Genomic DNA, 17,486 nt, shown 5'->3' with positions numbered 1-17,486 from the left:
CTTTCTCCTCCATTTCTCCGTCCCTCTCTCCAGGAGACATGAATAAGAGGATTTAATTCCAGCTGTTCTCCACACTCCATCTGATTGTCATGCTTGACATTTCCTCAGCTACTCTACTCTACTGTGTGCGCGCGCGTGCGTTCCTAGGCCACTAGGAAGTGGGACGTAATTCCAGAAAGAGGTAAACACATTAATTGAAGAGAAGTGGACTGGGTCAACACATCTGTGGTTACACATCCTATATCAACTCACTGTCTTAACATCCTTTCAACGTTGTCTGAGGCGAAGCTCTACAGAGGTTACAGCTGTGGCTGTACAGGGGGGTGTCATGGAACACTGTGTTTGGTAATCATCCTTAGCTTCTCTTCCTCCTCCATATAAACACACTAGGGACTCTACTCAGTCTGTAGCACAGGAGATCCGAGTCATAGCGCTATTGACAATTAAAGGCAACATTCCCACGGTTACGGACACTACATTCACGGTAAACGCTGCATATGTCTGCTCAATCCAAAATACCCTTTACATTCTTAGGCAGATCTTCCGTGATACTTCAGCGATAGGGATTGAATTGAACCCTAGCTCCATCTCTGACATACGCTACCGTAGCCTCAGTTTCTGCCTCAACTTCTGCCTCAGCTTCTGCCTCTGCCTCAGCTTCTGCCTCAGATTCTGCCTCAGATTCTACTTCTGCCTCAGCTTCTGCTTCTGCCTCAGCTTCTGCTTCTGCCTCAGCTTCTGCCTCAGCTTCTGCTTCTGCCTCAGCTTCTGCCCCAACTTCTGCTTCTGCCTCAGCTTCTGCCTCAGCTTCTGCTTCTGCCTCAGCTTCTGCCTCAACTTCTGCCTCAACTTCTGCCTCAGCTTCTGCCTCAGCTTCTGCCTCTGCCTCTTCCTCTGCCTCATCTTCTGCCTCATCTTCTGCCTCTGCCTCAGTTTTAGACTCATCCACAATGCGTCAAATACAGCAGTTGGTGTCATCTCCAACCCCGTACCTGCCTGACAAACACAGAACCAACATCCACATTTAACCTCATTGATATTAATCAAAACAGACCATTATCAAAACATGTCTACTTCTTTTTTGAAGGTGGGGGGGTGGGGGGGCAAAAAACATAAGAAGCCTTTAAATACTTAATACTTATGAAACATTAAGTGAATATCCTAGTGCTTGTTTTGACTATGTTTGTAATCTGGCATACTGAGACAGGAGAGAGGAGAGCAAGACAGACATATTTAAAGGGCAAATCCACAGATGAAACAATAACAAAATGGCCGCCCAGCCTGTATTTTGGTAAAAAGCTGAGGGATGGGCCTGGAGAAATGTAACCACTCTCAGAAAAATAGACAGCTATGGATGCAAGGACTGACCATCCGTGAAGTCAAAATGATAGTTTTAACCATGTTATGAGGCTATACAGGATTGACCATCCATGATATCAAAATGATAGTTTTAACCATGTTATGAGGCTATACAGGATTGACCATCCATGATATCAAAATGATAGTTTTAACCATGTTATGAGGCTATACAGTGTCTGTTTACATTTACAATGTTTACAAACACTGGAGTAAAACAAGCTTATATGTAGAGTTCTAATGGAGTAGGACAGTTGAACTAAACTCATGAGGTGTTTATAAGTTATATTCTTCAACAATCAATGGATACATCCTATACCAGTCAAAAGTTTGGCCAAGCCTACTCATTACAGGGTTTCTCTTTATTTGTACTATTTTCTACATTGTAGAATAATAGTTAAGACATCAAAACTTGCCTAGTAAAATACAATTAAAATTTCAAAATGTAAAACAACATCCTGTTTAAGAAGATTCAGCTCCAATTTATAGAGATTTTCCGGTTCTTTGTTTACTTTTTATCCAGTGTATCTGGAAATAGCGAGCCAAAAGTGGATCTCTAAAATGGTGTAAAATGGTGTCATGTGTAGATATGTGCACCGTGTCATTGCTCTCTTTCTCTCTGCTCTTACAGACCCGCCCAACAGAGATCTGATCATGTGCATCTTGTTAGCTGGCAAGGGACTGAAGCTCAATGGTTGAACTCAAATTGCTAGAGAGCTAGAGAGCTAGAGAGCTGGAGAGCTGGAGAGCTGGAGAGCTGGAGAGCTGGAGAGCTAGAGAGCTAGAGAGCTAGAGAGCTAGAGAGCTAGAGAGCTAGAGAGCTAGAGAGCTAGAGAGCTAGAGAGCTGGAGAGCTGGAGAGCTGGAGAGCTGGAGAGCTGGAGAGCTGGAGAGCTGGAGAGCTGGAGAGCTAGAGAGCTAGAGAGCTAGAGAGCTAGAGAGCTGGAGAGCTAGAGAGCTAGAGAGCTAGAGAGCTAGAGAGCTAGAGAGCTAGAGAGCTAGAGAGCTAGAGAGCTAGAGAGCTAGAGAGCTAGAGAGCTAGAGAGCTGGAGAGCTGGAGAGCTGGAGAGCTGGAGAGCTGGAGAGCTGGAGAGCTGGAGAGCTGGAGAGCTGGAGAGCTGGAGAGCTGGAGAGCTGGAGAGCTGGAGAGCTGGAGAGCTGGAGAGCTGGAGAGCTGGAGAGCTGGAGAGCTGGAGAGCTGGAGAGCTGGAGAGCTGGAGAGCTGGAGAGCTGGAGAGCTGGAGAGCTGGAGAGCTGGAGAGCTGGAGAGCTGGAGAGCTGGAGAGCTGGAGAGCTGGAGAGCTGGAGAGCTGGAGAGCTGGAGAGCTGGAGAGCTGGAGAGCTGGAGAGCTGGAGAGCTGGAGAGCTGGAGAGCTGGAGAGCTAGAGAGCTAGAGAGCTAGAGAGCTAGAGAGCTAGAGAGCTAGAGAGCTAGAGAGCTAGAGAGCTAGAGAGCTAGAGAGCTAGAGAGCTAGAGAGCTAGAGAGCTAGAGAGCTAGAGAGCTAGAGAGCTAGAGAGCTAGAGAGCTAGAGAGCTAGAGAGCTAGAGAGCTAGAGAGCTAGAGAGCTAGAGAGCTAGAGAGCTAGAGAGCTGGAGAGCTGGAGAGCTGGAGAGCTGGAGAGCTGGAGAGCTGGAGAGCTGGAGAGCTGGAGAGCTGGAGAGCTGGAGAGCTGGAGAGCTGGAGAGCTGGAGAGCTAGAGAGCTGGAGAGCTAGAGAGCTAGAGAGCTGGAGAGCTGGAGAGCTGGAGAGCTGGAGAGCTGGAGAGCTGGAGAGCTGGAGAGCTGGCCCAAGTAGAGGAAAACGTAGGGAAAATGGCGCAGCACAGCTTCCAGAAAAACCTAGTTGCCATCAAACTATGGATTTCGTGGCTAACCAATGTAAGACAGCAATTCTCCTGATATATTATTCATGTGAACTACACATTGACACATTAAGACCAAAGAGGAAGTTTGAAAAATACTTTGTAGTCGCCTTGTATGTGTGTGTGGCTGTAGCTGTGTGTGTGTGTATCTGTAGCAGTGTGTGTGTGTGTGTGTGTGTGTCTGTAGCAGTGTGTGTGTGTGTGTGTGTGTGTTTGTGTGTCTGTAGCAGTGTGTGTGTGAGTGTGTCTGTAGCAGTGTGTGTGTGTGTCTGTAGCAGTGTGTGTGTGTGTGTGTGTGTGTGTGTGTGTGTCTGTAGCAGTGTGTGTGTGTGTGTGTGTGTGTATCTGTAGCTGTGTGTGTGTGTGTGTGTGTGTGTGTGTGTGTATCTGTAGCTGTGTGTGTGTGTGGCTGTAGCTGTAGCTGTGTGTGTGTGTGTGGCTGTAGCTGTAGCTGTGTGTGTGTGTGTGGCTGTAGCTGTGTGTGTGTGTGTTTGTGTGTCTGTAGCTGTGTGTGTGTGTGTGTATCTGTAGCTGTGTGTGTGTGTGTGTGTGTGTGGCTGTAGCTGTGTGTGTGTGTGTGTGTGTGTGTGTGTGTCTGTAGCAGTGTGTGTGTGAGTATGTCTGTAGCAGTGTGTGTGTGTGTGTCTGTAGCAGTGTGTGTGTGTGTGTGTGTGTGTGTGTGTGTGTGTGTGTGTGTGTGTGTGTGTGTGTGTGTGTGTGTGTGTCTGTAGCAGTGTGTGTGTGTGTGTGTGTGTATCTGTAGCAGTGTGTGTGTGTGTGTGTGTGTGTGTGTGTGTGTGTGTGTGTGTCTGTAGCAGTGTGTGTGTGTGTGTGTGTGTATCTGTAGCAGTGTGTATGTGTGTGTATCTGTAGCAGTGTGTGTGTGTGTGTGTGTGTCTGTAGCAGTGTGTGTTTGTGTGTCTGTAGCAGTGTGTGTGTGTGTGTGTCTGTAGGAGTGTGTGTGTGTGTCTGTAGGAGTGTGTGTTTGTTTCTATGTGTGTGTGTCTGTAGGAGTGTGTGTTTGTTTCTATGTGTGTGTGTCTGTAGGAGTGTGTGTTTGTTTCTATGTGTGTGTGTCTGTAGGAGTGTGTGTGTGTGTGTGTCTGTAGGAGTGTGTGTGTGTGTATCTGTAGCAGTGTGTGTGTGTCTGTAGCAGTGTGTGTGTGTATCTCTAGCAGTGTGTGTGTGTGTGTGTGTGTCTTTAAAGCATTTCTAACATGAAACACATTACATCATGACCAAGGATCAGAGGATCAGGAAGTAACACATTACATCATGACCAAGGATCAGAGGATCAGGAAGTAACACATTACATCATGACCAAGGATCGGAGGACCAGGAAGTAACACATTACATCATGACCAAGGATCAGAGGACCAGGAAGTAACACATTTATCTCTCCTTCAGAATGTGAAAACAGCAGGGCTCTTATCAGAGGGAGGTGATGAGAATGTGATATCCTTAAACACACACACACACACACACACACACACTCACAAAAACAACCCCGTCACCTACCACACACACACACACACACACATACACATTGAGAAAATGAACAGTTATGCCAACATGCTAGTCAAAGGCACATTCTCTGATGTATAGCACCAGAAAACATGCATAATTCACAGACATGCCCATGGGCACACACACACAACACCCCCCCCCCCCCAAAAAAACACACACTCACAAAAAGAAACCCCTGTACTGCCAATAATAATCCTTAGCCAACCAAGTGTGTTTGGCCCCTCCTCCTGCCCCCCCCCCCCCTCCTGCCCCCTCCTCCTGCCCCCTTGTGCCCCCTCCTCCCTCCTTTGCGCCTCTCTCTGGAAAGGCTTTAATATTATACTGTCTCCCCCAATGGAATCAAAGCACCAGACACTGCATCAGACAAAGAAGAAAAGAGATAGACCTGACCGACCCTCCCTAAAGAGATCTGATAGACCTGACCGACCCTCCCTAAAGAGATCTGATAGATCTGACTAACCCTCCCTAAAGATATCTGATAGACCTGACCAACCCTCCCTAAATAGATCTGATAGACCTGACCAACCCTCCCTAAAGAGATCTGATAGACCTGACCAAACCTCCCTAAAGAGATCTGATAGACCTGACCGACCCTCCCTAAAGAGATCTGATAGACCTGACCAACCCTCCCTAAAGAGATCTGATAGACCTGACCAAATCTCCCTAAAGAGATCTGATAGACCTGACCAACCCTCCCTAAAGAGATCTGATAGACCTGACCGACCCTCCCTAAAGAGATCTCATAGACCTGACCAACCCTCCCTAAAGAGATCTGATAGACTTGACCAACCCTCCCTAAAGAGATCTGATAGACCTGACCGACCCTCCCTAAAGAGATCTGATAGATCTGACCAACCCTCCCTAAAGAGATCTGACAGACCTGACCGACCCTCCCTAAAGAGATCTGATAGACCTGACCGACCCTCCCTAAAGAGATCTGATAGACCTGACGACCCTCCCTAAAGAGATCTGATAGACCTGACCAACCCTCCCTAAAGAGATCTGATAGACCTGACCAACCCTCCCTAAAGAGATCTGATAGACCTGACCAACCCTCCCTAAAGAGATCTGGTAGACCTGACCAACCCTCCCTAAAGAGATCTGATAGACCTGACCGACCCTCCCTAAAGAGATCTGATAGACCTGACCAACCCTCCCAAAAGAGATCTGATAGACCTGACCAACCCTCCCTAAAGAGATCTCATAGACCTGACCAACCCTCCCTAAAGAGATCTGATAGACCTGACCAACCCTCCCTAAAGAGATCTGGTAGACCTGACCAACCCTCCCTAAAGAGATCTCATAGACCTGACCAACCCTCCCTAAAGAGATCTGATAGACCTGACCAACCCTCCCTAAAGAGATCTGATAGACCTGACCAACCCTCCCTAAAGAGATCTGATAGACCTGACCAACCCTCCCTAAAGAGATCTCATAGACCTGACCAACCCTCCCTAAAGAGATCTGATAGACCTGACCAACCCTCCCTAAAGAGATCTCATAGACCTGACCAACCCTCCCTAAAGAGATCTCATAGACCTGACCAACCCTCCCTAAAGAGATCTGGTAGACCTGACTAACCCTCCCTAAAGAGATCTCATAGACCTGACCAACCCTCCCTAAAGATATCTGATAGACCTGACCGACCCTCCCTAAAGAGATCTGGTAGACCTGACCAACCCTCCCTGAAGAGATCTCATAGACCTGACCGACCCTCCCTAAAGATATCTGATAGACCTGACCGACCCTCCCTAAAGATATCTGATAGACCTGACCAACCCTCCCTAAAGATATCTGATAGACCTGACCAACCCTCCCTAAAGATATCTGATAGACCTGACTGATGTAATGTTAGATGTATGTATATAAACACTGTATCTAGACTTTTTCTACTGTATTATTTAATGTATGTTTGTTAATTCCATGTGTAACTCTGTGTTGTGGTATGTGTCGAACTGCTTTGCTTTATCTTGGCCATGTCGCAGTTGTAAATGAGAACTTGTTCTCAACTAGCCTACCTGGTTAAATAAAGGTGAAATAAAAAAAGATGGCCCCCGGATCAAAGGCAGACGCCCCCAACCGATTGTGTTTTTTGTTAGCTTTTAAAAAAAAACGTATTTTGTACATAATGTTGCCGCTACCGTCTAGACATCAGGACTGCGATTACTCACCACGGACTAGCAGAATCCTTTTTCTTCTTTCACGACTCTGACGAGCCCGAGGCGGAGGATATACAGTTCTCTCGGGAACAGGTCTCGACCGCCGTGATCTGCTTAAGAGGAGGCGGCGAAAGAGAGGCCGGAGAGCGGGCTGCCTTCTGAGAATTCGAAGGCGATCGAATAAATCCCCACTTTCCTCAATTCTGCTAGCAAATGTGCAATTTGGACAATAAAATCGACAAGTTACGGGGAAGATAAAACTACTTATGCGTCATGGAGTCGTGGCAGAACGACGACAATATCAACATACAGCTGGCTGGTTAATTATACGATGTACCGGCAGGATAGAACAGCAGCGTCTGGTAAGACAAGGGGCGGATGACTATGTAATATTGTAAATAACAGCTGGTGCACAATATCTAAGGAAGTCGCGAGCTATTGCTCGCCTGAGGTAGAGTATCTCATGATAGGCTGTAGACCACACTACCTACCGAGAGAGTTCTCATCTGTATTCTTCGTAGCTGTTTACATACCAACTCAGTCAGAGGTTGGCACTAAGATAGCATTGAATGAGCTGTATTCCACCACAAGCTAACAAGAAAACGCTCACCCAGAGGCGGCGCTCCTAGTAGCCGGGGACTTTAATGCAGGGAACTTAAATAAGTTTTACCAAACTTCTATCAGCATGTTAAGTGTGCAACCAGAGGGAAAATAACTCTGGACCACCTATACTCCACACACAGAGACTCATACAAAGCTCTCCCTCGCCCTCCATTTGGCAAATTTGACCATAATTATATCCTCCTGAGTCCTGCTTACAAGAAAAAATTATAGCAGGAAGCACCAGTGACTAGATCAATAAAAAAGTGGTCAGATGAAGTAGATGCTAAGCTATCAGACTGTTTTGCTAGCACAGACTGGAATATGTTCCGGTATTCCTCCACAGCTGTCATTGGCTTCATCAATAAGTGCATCGATGACATCGTCCCCACAGTGACCGTGCATACATACACCAACCAGAAGCCATGGATTACAGGCAGCATCCGCACTGAGCTAAAAGCTAGAGCTGCCGCTTTCAAGGAGCGGGACTCTTACCCGGAAGCTTATAAGAAATACCGCTATGCCCTTCGATGGACCATCAAACAGCCAAAGCATCAATACAGGACTAAGATCGAGTCGTACTACACCGGCTTTGACGCTCGTGGGATGTGGAAGGGCCTGCAAACCATTACTGAATAAAAAAGGGAAACACAGCCAAGAGCTGCCCAGTGACACGAGCCTACCAGACGAGCTAAACTTCTTCTATGCTCGCTTCAATGCAAACAACACTGAAATATGCATGAGAGCACTAGCTGTACTGGAAGATTGTGTGATCACGCTTTCCGCAGCCAATGTGAGTAAGACCTTTTGACAGGTCAACATTCACAAGGCCGCAGGGCCAGACGGATTACCAGGACGTGTACTGCCAGCATGCGCTGACCAACTAGCAAGTGTCTTCACTGACATTTTCAAACTCTTCCTGTCCGAGTCTGTAATACCAACATATTTTAAGCAGACCACAATAATGCCTGTGCCCAAGAACACTAAGGTAACCTAACCAAATGACTACCGACCCGTAGCACTCACGTCTGTAGCCATGAAGTGCTTCGAAAGGCTGGTCATGGCTCACATCAACACCATCATCCCAGAAACCCTAGACCCAATCCAATTTGCATACTTCCCCAGCAGATCCACAGATGATGCAATCTCTATTGCACTCCACACTGCCCTTTCCCACCTGGACAAAAGGAACACCTGTGTGAGAATGGTATTCAATGACTACAGCTCAGACAAAGGAGATGATTGTGGAGTACAGGAAAAAGAGGACCGAGCACACCCCCATTCTCATCGATGGGGCTGCAGTGGAGCAGGTTGAGAGCTTCAAGTTCCTTGGTGTCCACATCACCAAAAAACTAACATGGTCCAAGCACACCAAGACAGTCGTGAAGTGGGCACGACAAAGCCTATTCCCCCTCAGGAGACTGAAAAGATTTGGCATGGGTCCTCAGATCCTCAAAAGGTTCTACAGCTGCACCATTGAGAGCATCCTGACTGGTTGCATCACTTTCTGGTATGGTAACTGCTCGGCCTCCGACCGCAAGCACTACTGAGGGTGGTGCGAACAGCCCAGTACATAACTGGGGCCAAGCTTCCTGCCATCCAGGACCTCTATACCAGGCGGTGTCAGAGGAAGGCCCTAAAAATTGTCAAAGACTCCAGCCACCCTAGTCATAGATTGTTCTCTCTGCTACCGCACGGCAAACGGTACTGGAGCGCTAAGTCTAGGTCCAAAAGGCTTCTAAACAGCTTCTACTCCCAAGCCATAAGACTCCAGAACATCTAGTCAAATGGCTACCCAGACTTTTTGCATTGCCAACCACTGCCACTCTCTGTTGTCATCTATGCATAGTCACTTTAATAACTCTACCTACATGTTCATACTACCTCAACTATCCTGTGCTACCGCACATTGACTCTGTACCGGCACCCCCTTGTATATATTGTTATTTTTTACTGCTGCTCTTTAATTACTGGTTACTTTTATCTCTTATTCTTATCCATATTTTTTTGAAACTGCATTGTTGGTTGGGGCTCGTAAGTAAACAATTCAGTGTAAGGTTTACACCTGTTGTATTCGGCGCATGTGACTAATCAAATTTAATTTGATTTGATTTCACCCTCCCAAAAGAGATCTGATAGACCTGGCAGACCCTTCCAAAAGAGATCTGACAAAGAGACAAATAACATTTGGAGAGGACACAACTGTGTGAATGCTTTAAAGGAAAATTCCACACACAAACTTTATTTTAGTATTTGCTTCATTAGTCCATTGTTGATATAGTCCCAAAATGTTTTGCATGTCAGCAATCAGGTGTTCAAGATATATGACTTTCAAAATACAGAAATACAGCCGGTGTGATACACTTTGCTATATCAACAATAGTCTAATCAAATCAAATACGAGAGTAGCGAAATGCTTGTGCTTTTAGTTCCGTCAGTGCAGTTATATCTAACAAGTAATCTCACAATTCCCCAACAACTACCTAATACACACAAATCTAAAGGGACAGAATACGAATATGTACATATAAATATGGATGAGCGATGGCCATAGGCAAGGTGAAATAGCAATGTAAGATATGTTAACATTTTTAAGGTGGCATTGTTTAAAGTGATTAGTGATCTATTTATTAAAGTGGCCAGGGATATGAGTCTCTATGTAGGCAGCAGCCTCTCTGAGTTAGTGATTGCTGTTTAGCAGTCTGATGGCCTTGAGATAGAAACAGTTTTTCAGTCTGTTCCATCCTTGATACCCCTACTGACCTCGCCTTCTGGATGGTAGCGGGGTGAACAGGCAGTGGCTCAGGTGGTTGTTGTCCTTGATGATCTTTTTGGCCTTCCTGTGACATTGGGTGCTGAAGGTGTCTTGGAGGGCAGGTAGTTTGCCCCGGTGATGCGGTTTGCAGACCATACCTCCCTCTGGAGAATCTTACGGGTTTGTGGGCGATGCAGTTGCCGTACCAGGCTGTGATACAGCCCGACAGGATGCTCTCGATTGTGCATCTGTAAAAGTTTGTCAGGGTTTTAGGTGACAAGCCAAATGATTTCAGCTTCCTGAGGTTGAAGAGGCGCTGTTGCGCCTTCTTCACCACACTGTCTGTGTGGATGAACAATTTCAGTTTGTCTGTGATGTGTAAACCGAGGAACTTAAACATTTCTACCTTCTCCACTACTGTCCCTTTGATGTGGATAATGGGGCTGCTCCCTCTGCTGTTTCCTGAAGTCCACAATCATCTCCTTTGTTTTGTTGACGTTGAGTGAGAGGTTGTTTACCCGACACCACACTCCGAGTGCCCTCACCTCCTCCCTGTAGGCGGTCTCATCATTGTTGGTATTTCCCTACAAATAGAAACAAATACCAAACGATCATTTTTGGGGTGGAGTTTTCCTTTAATGAAAATATTACAAGAGCCCTGTGCAAAACTGTTGTCAGATTGTGACAGTTAAAAGATTGTTGATTCACCCTTGTAACCATGGGCATGCCTTCCAGCCACGGTGAGTCACAGTCACCTGGTGTGCTCATTATAGATCACTTGTCAAGTAGAAGTGTCACAGTAATGGAAGATGATCCATCCATTCTCCTTTCTGTGTATACTTCAACTGTCTCTGTCTTTGTCTGTTTGGGGTTTTGCTTTGCTTGTTGTTTTTACATTTATTTTGTTTTACCTTTATTTAACTAGGCATGTTAGTTAAGAACACATTCTTATTTACAATGATGGCCTAGGAACAGTGGGTTAACTGCCTTGTTCAGGGGCAGAACGACAGATTTTTACCTTGTCAGCTCGGTGATTCGATCTAGTAACCTTTCGGTTACTGGCCCAACGCTCTAACCACTAGGCTACCTGCCACCCCATTGAGCCACCTCAAACAAGAATGTCTCTTTCTCTCCCCCGTCTGTCTCTCGCTCCCTCTTTCATACCTTTTCTCCCTCTCTCTCACTTTGATGTCAGAGTTGACTCCCATCCCTCCTCTGATCTGAACTTCACCCATTCAGGGCGGCTCTCTGAGTGCCAGTTGCCTAATCTATGACTCAGAGAAACAGGAGCATGTGCTGGCCTCTGAAACAATTTCTGATTCGCTGGTTTGTTCTGTGTTTGGTGTTGTTAGTTAACAGGTAGTCACTGGGAGGATGACGCAGCAGGACCTTGTTTTGTGTTTGGTATTGTTAGCTAACAGGTAGTCACCGGGAGGATGACGCAGCAGGACCTTGTTTTGTGTTTGGTATTGTTAGCTAACAGGTAGTCACCGGGAGGATGACGCAGCAGGACCTTGTTTTGTGTTTGGTATTGTTAGCTAACAGGTAGTCACCGGGAGGATGACGCAGCAGGACCTTGTTTTGTGTTTGGTATTGTTAGCTAACAGGTAGTCACTGAGAGGATAGCTAACAGGTAGTCACTGGGAGGATAGCTAACAGGTAGTCACTGGGAGGATAGCTAACAGGAAGTCACTGGGATGATAGCTAACAGGTAGTCACTGGGAGGATAGCTAACAGGTAGTCACTGGGAGGATAGCTAACAGGACGTCACTGGGAGGATAGCTAACAGGAAGTCACTGGGAGGATAGCTAACAGGTAGTCACTGGGAGGATAGCTAACAGGAAGTCACTGGGAGGATAGCTAACAGGAAGTCACTGGGAGGATAGCTAACAGGAAGTCACTGGGAGGATAGCTAACAAGTAGTCACTGAGAGGATAGCTAACAGGTAGTCACTGGGATGATAGCTAACAGGTAGTCACTGGGAGGATAGCTAACAGGAAGTCACTGGGATGATAGCTAACAGGTAGTCACTGGGAGGATAGCTAACAGGTAGTCACTGGGAGGATAGCTAACAGGAAGTCACTGGGAGGATAGCTAACAGGTAGTCACTGGGAGGATAGCTAACAGGTAGTCACTGGGAGGATAGCTAACAGGTAGTCACTGGGAGGATAGCTAACAGGAAGTCACTGGGAGGATAGCTAACAGGAAGTCACTGGGAGGATAGCTAACAAGAAGTCACTGGGAGGATAGCTAACAGGTAGTCACTGAGAGGATAGCTAACAGGTAGTCACTGGGAGGATAGCTAACAGGTAGTCACTGGGAGGATAGCTAACAGGTAGTCACTGAGAGGATAGCTAACAGGAAGTCACTGGGATGATAGCTAACAGGTAGTCACTGGGAGGATAGCTAACAGGTAGTCACTGGGGGGATAGCTAACAGGTAGTCACTGGGAGGATAGCTAACAGGTAGTCACTGGGAGGATAGCTAACAGGTAGTCACTGGGAGGATAGCTAACAAGTAGTCACTGGGAGGATAGCTAACAGGTAGTCACTGAGAGGATAGCTAACAGGTAGTCACTGGGAGGATAGCTAACAGGTAGTCACTGGGAGGATAGCTAACAGGTAGTCACTGGGAGGATAGCTAACATGTAGTCACTGAGAGGATAGATAACAGGTAGTCACTGGGAGGATAGCTAACAGGTAGTCACTGGGAGGATAGCTAACAGGTAGTCACTGAGAGGATAGCTAACAGGTAGTCACTGGGAGGATAGCTAACAGGTAGTCACTGGGAGGATAGCTAACATGTAGTCACTGGGAGGATAGCTAACAGGTAGTCACTGGGAGGATAGCTAACAGGTAGTCACTGGGAGGATAGCTAACAGGTAGTCACTGGGAGGATAGCTAACAGGTAGTCACTGGGAGGATAGCTAACATGTAGTCACTGGGAGGATAGCTAACAGGAAGTCACTGGGAGGATAGCTAACAGGTAGTCACTGGGAGGATAGCTAACAGGTAGTCACTGGGAGGATAGCTAACAGGTAGTCACTGGGAGGATAGCTAACAGGTAGTCACTGGGAGGATAGCTAACAGGTAGTCACTGGGAGGATAGCTAACAGGTAGTCACTGGGAGGATAGCTAACAGGTAGTCACTGAGAGGATAGCTAACAGGTAGTCACTGAAAGGATAGCTAACAGGTAGTCACTGGGAGGATAGCTAACAGGTAGTCACTGGGAGGATAGCTAACAGGAAGTCACTGGGATGATGACGTAGCAGTACATTGTCAGGTAGTTAGTTACAACATGGACAGATACAGTATGTTTAGGAGTGGAAAATAACTAGGATCTGACAAACCGGTATTTTTGTGAAGAGCAAGAGGAAACAACATGCACGGAATGACTAGCTACACTACACTATGAAACCACATACTATTACAGTGCCTCTGATATTACCGGCTGTAATTGATATGATGAAAACAATGTGTGGGGAAGAAGAGGCTCAGAAACTCACATCGATACCTTTGTCAGATAACGCTGTTAAACTAAGAATTCATGTTCTGACTGAACGACTCAAACTCCCCAGCTTCTGCTCTCCAGAAGGACGTTAGCTGTGATGATCCGAGATGCCCATTCATTGACTTTTGTTCACTATACTGTCGTGGCCAAAAGTTTTGAGAATGACACAAATATTCATTTTCACAAAGTTTGCTGCTTCAGTGTCTTTAGATATTTTTGTCAGATGTTACTCACACCTGTGTTAACGAGAGAATCACTGACATGATGTCAGCTGGTCCTTTTGTGGCATGGCTGAAATGCAGTGGAAATGTTTTTTTGGGGGATTCAGTTCATTTGCATGGCAAAGAAGGACTTTGCAATTAATTGCAATTCATCTGATCACTCTTCATAACATTCTGAAGTATATGCAAATTGCCATCATACAAACTGAGGCAGCAGACTTTGTGAAAATTAATATTTGTGTCATTCTTAAAACTTTTGGCCACCACTGTACATGTCTGGGGATGCTATTCATGAAGACATTCAGACTCACTAGAATATGATGCGTGGCTATATTGACGAATAACAGACTCCATATGGGATCGAATGGTGAGCTTTTGCATAGATGAGGCTCCTTCTTATGTTGGGACGGCGGGCAGGCCTCTACACTCTAGTTATGAACGTGTCTCCCTCTGCCATATGGACACATTGTACGATACACACACGGAGCTAGAATGGATACACCGGGAGCTACTGCCTGGCAAAAGAGCTGAGTACAGAACTCAGAGGTAAACTGCAGCACGTAACTTAGATGGCAAACCACATCAAACCACATCCACTCGCTCGCCTGTTCACTAAACTATGTGGAGATATGGGATCAGAGCATGACCACATTATAAACTGGGTGGTTCCAACCCTGAATGCTGATTGGCTGACAGCCGTGGTATATCAGATCGTATACCACAGGTATGACAAAACATGTATTTTTACGGCTCTATTTACGTTGATAACCAGTTTATAATAGCAATAAGGCACCTCAGGGGTTTGGTGGTATATGGCCAATATATCACGGCTAAGGGCTGTGTCCTAGAACTCCGCGTTGCGTCGAGCATAAAGAACAGCCTTTAGCCGTGCTATATTGGCCATATACCACACCCCCCTCGTGCCTTGCTTAACCGAGGTTTGTTGGTTATCAAGGGGGAGTGTTGGAAAGGCTTTTCACATTGAGAGAGGAACTGTTGTCATTCACAATGGCTGTAAAACAACACAGACTTGGTTGACTTTGTGTGTAAATATAAAGAAAATAACAGGAAACAGCATCAGTAAGTGTCCCACACCAGGGATGACTGTTCACCTCCAACGCTTGGAAGAGCACTTTGGAACCTGTGATCCTAGCTCAGTTGACTGTGATCCTAGCTCAGTTGACTGTGATCCTAGCTCAGTTGACTGTGATCCTAGCTCAGTTGACTGTGATCCTAGCCTAGTTGACTGTGATCCTAGCTCAGTTGACTGTGATCCTAGCCCAGTTGACTGTGATCCTAGCTCAGTTGACTGTGATCCTAGCTCAGTTGACTGTGATCCTAGCTCAGTTGACTGTGATCCTAGCTCAGTTGACTGTGATCCTAGCTCAGTTGACTGTGATCCTGGCTCAGTTGACTGTGATCCTAGCTCAGTTGACTGTGATCCTAGCTCAGTTGACTGTGATCCTAGCTCAGTTGACTGTGATCCTAGCTCAGTTGACTGTGATCCTAGCTCAGTTGACTGTGATCCTGGCTCAGTTGACTGTGATCCTAGCTCAGTTGACTGTGATCCTGGCTCAGTTGACTGTGATCCTGGCTCAGTTGACTGTGATCCTGGCTCAGTTGACTGTGATCCTGGCTCAGTTGACTGTGATCCTGGCTCAGTTGACTGTGATCCTAGCTCAGTTGACTGTGATCCTAGCTCAGTTGACTGTGATCCTAGCTCAGTTGACTGTGATCCTAGCTCAGTTGACTGTGATCCTAGCTCAGTTGACTGTGATCCTGGCTCAGTTGACTGTGATCCTAGCTCAGTTGACTGTGATCCTAGCTCAGTTGACTGTGATCCTAGCTCAGTTGACTGTGATCCTAGCTCAGTTGACTGTGATCCTAGCTCAGTTGACTGTGATCCTGGCTCAGTTGACTGTGATCCTGGCTCAGTTGACTGTGATCCTAGCTCAGTTGACTGTGATCCTGGCTCAGTTGACTGTGATCCTGGCTCAGTTGACTGTGATCCTGGCTCAGTTGACTGTGATCCTGGCTCAGTTGACTGTGATCCTGGCTCAGTTGACTGTGATCCTAGCTCAGTTGACTGTGATCCTAGCTCAGTTGACTGTGATCCTAGCTCAGTTGACTGTGATCCTAGCTCAGTTGACTGTGATCCTAGCTCAGTTGACTGTGATCCTGGCTCAGTTGACTGTGATCCTGGCTCAGTTGACTGTGATCCTGGCTCAGTTGACTGTGATCCTGGCTCAGTTGACTGTGATCCTAGCTCAGTTGACTGTGATCCTAGCTCAGTTGACTGTGATCCTAGCTCAGTTGACTGTGATCCTGGCTCAGTTGACTGTGATCCTAGCTCAGTTGACTGTGATCCTAGCTCAGTTGACTGTGATCCTAGCTCAGTTGACTGTGATCCTAGCTCAGTTGACTGTGATCCTAGCTCAGTTGACTGTGATCCTAGCTCAGTTGACTGTGATCCTAGCTCAGTTGACTGTGATCCTAGCTCAGTTGACTGTGATCCTGGCTCAGTTGACTGTGATCCTAGCTCAGTTGACTGTGATCCTGGCTCAGTTGACTGTGATCCTAGCTCAGTTGACTGTGATCCTAGCTCAGTTGACTGTGATCCTAGCTCAGTTGACTGTGATCCTGGCTCAGTTGACTGTGATCCTGGCTCAGTTGACTGTGATCCTGGCTCAGTTGACTGTGATCCTAGCTCAGTTGACTGTGATCCTAGCTCAGTTGACTGTGATCCTAGCTCAGTTGACTGTGATCCTGGCTCAGTTGACTGTGATCCTAGCTCAGTTGACTGTGATCCTAGCTCAGTTGACTGTGATCCTAGCTCAGTTGACTGTGATCCTAGCTCAGTTGACTGTGATCCTAGCTCAGTTGACTGTGATCCTGGCTCAGTTGACTGTGATCCTGGCTCAGTTGACTGTGATCCTGGCTCAGTTGACTGTGATCCTGGCTCAGTTGACTGTGATCCTGGCTCAGTTGACTGTGATCCTAGCTCAGTTGACTGTGATCCTGGCTCAGTTGACTGTGATCCTGGCTCAGTTGACTGTGATCCTGGCTCAGTTGACTGTGATCCTGGCTCAGTTGACTGTGATCCTGGCTCAGTTGACTGTGATCCTGGCTCAGTTGACTGTGATCCTAGCTCAGTTGACTGTGATCCTAGCTCAGTTGACTGTGATCCTGGCTCAGTTGACTGTGATCCTAGCTCAGTTGACTGTGATCCTGGCTCAGTTGACTGTGATCCTGGCTCAGTTGACATGCCAGTATGTGAAATCGAACAGCTGAAATACAACATTCCACAGGCCTCACAGATTCCAGAGCATTCAGATACAACATTCCACAGGCCTCACAGATTCCAGAGCATTCAGATACAACATTCCACAGGCCTCACAGATTCCAGAGCATTCAGATACAACATTCCACAGGCCTCACAGATTCCAGAGCATTCAGATACAACATTCCACATGCCTCACAGATTCCAGAGCATTCA

Source organism: Salvelinus namaycush, chromosome 13, assembly GCF_016432855.1.
Source record: "Salvelinus namaycush isolate Seneca chromosome 13, SaNama_1.0, whole genome shotgun sequence".
Classification (NCBI taxonomy): domain Eukaryota; kingdom Metazoa; phylum Chordata; class Actinopteri; order Salmoniformes; family Salmonidae; genus Salvelinus; species Salvelinus namaycush.
This window is presented reverse-complemented; position numbering follows the sequence as displayed.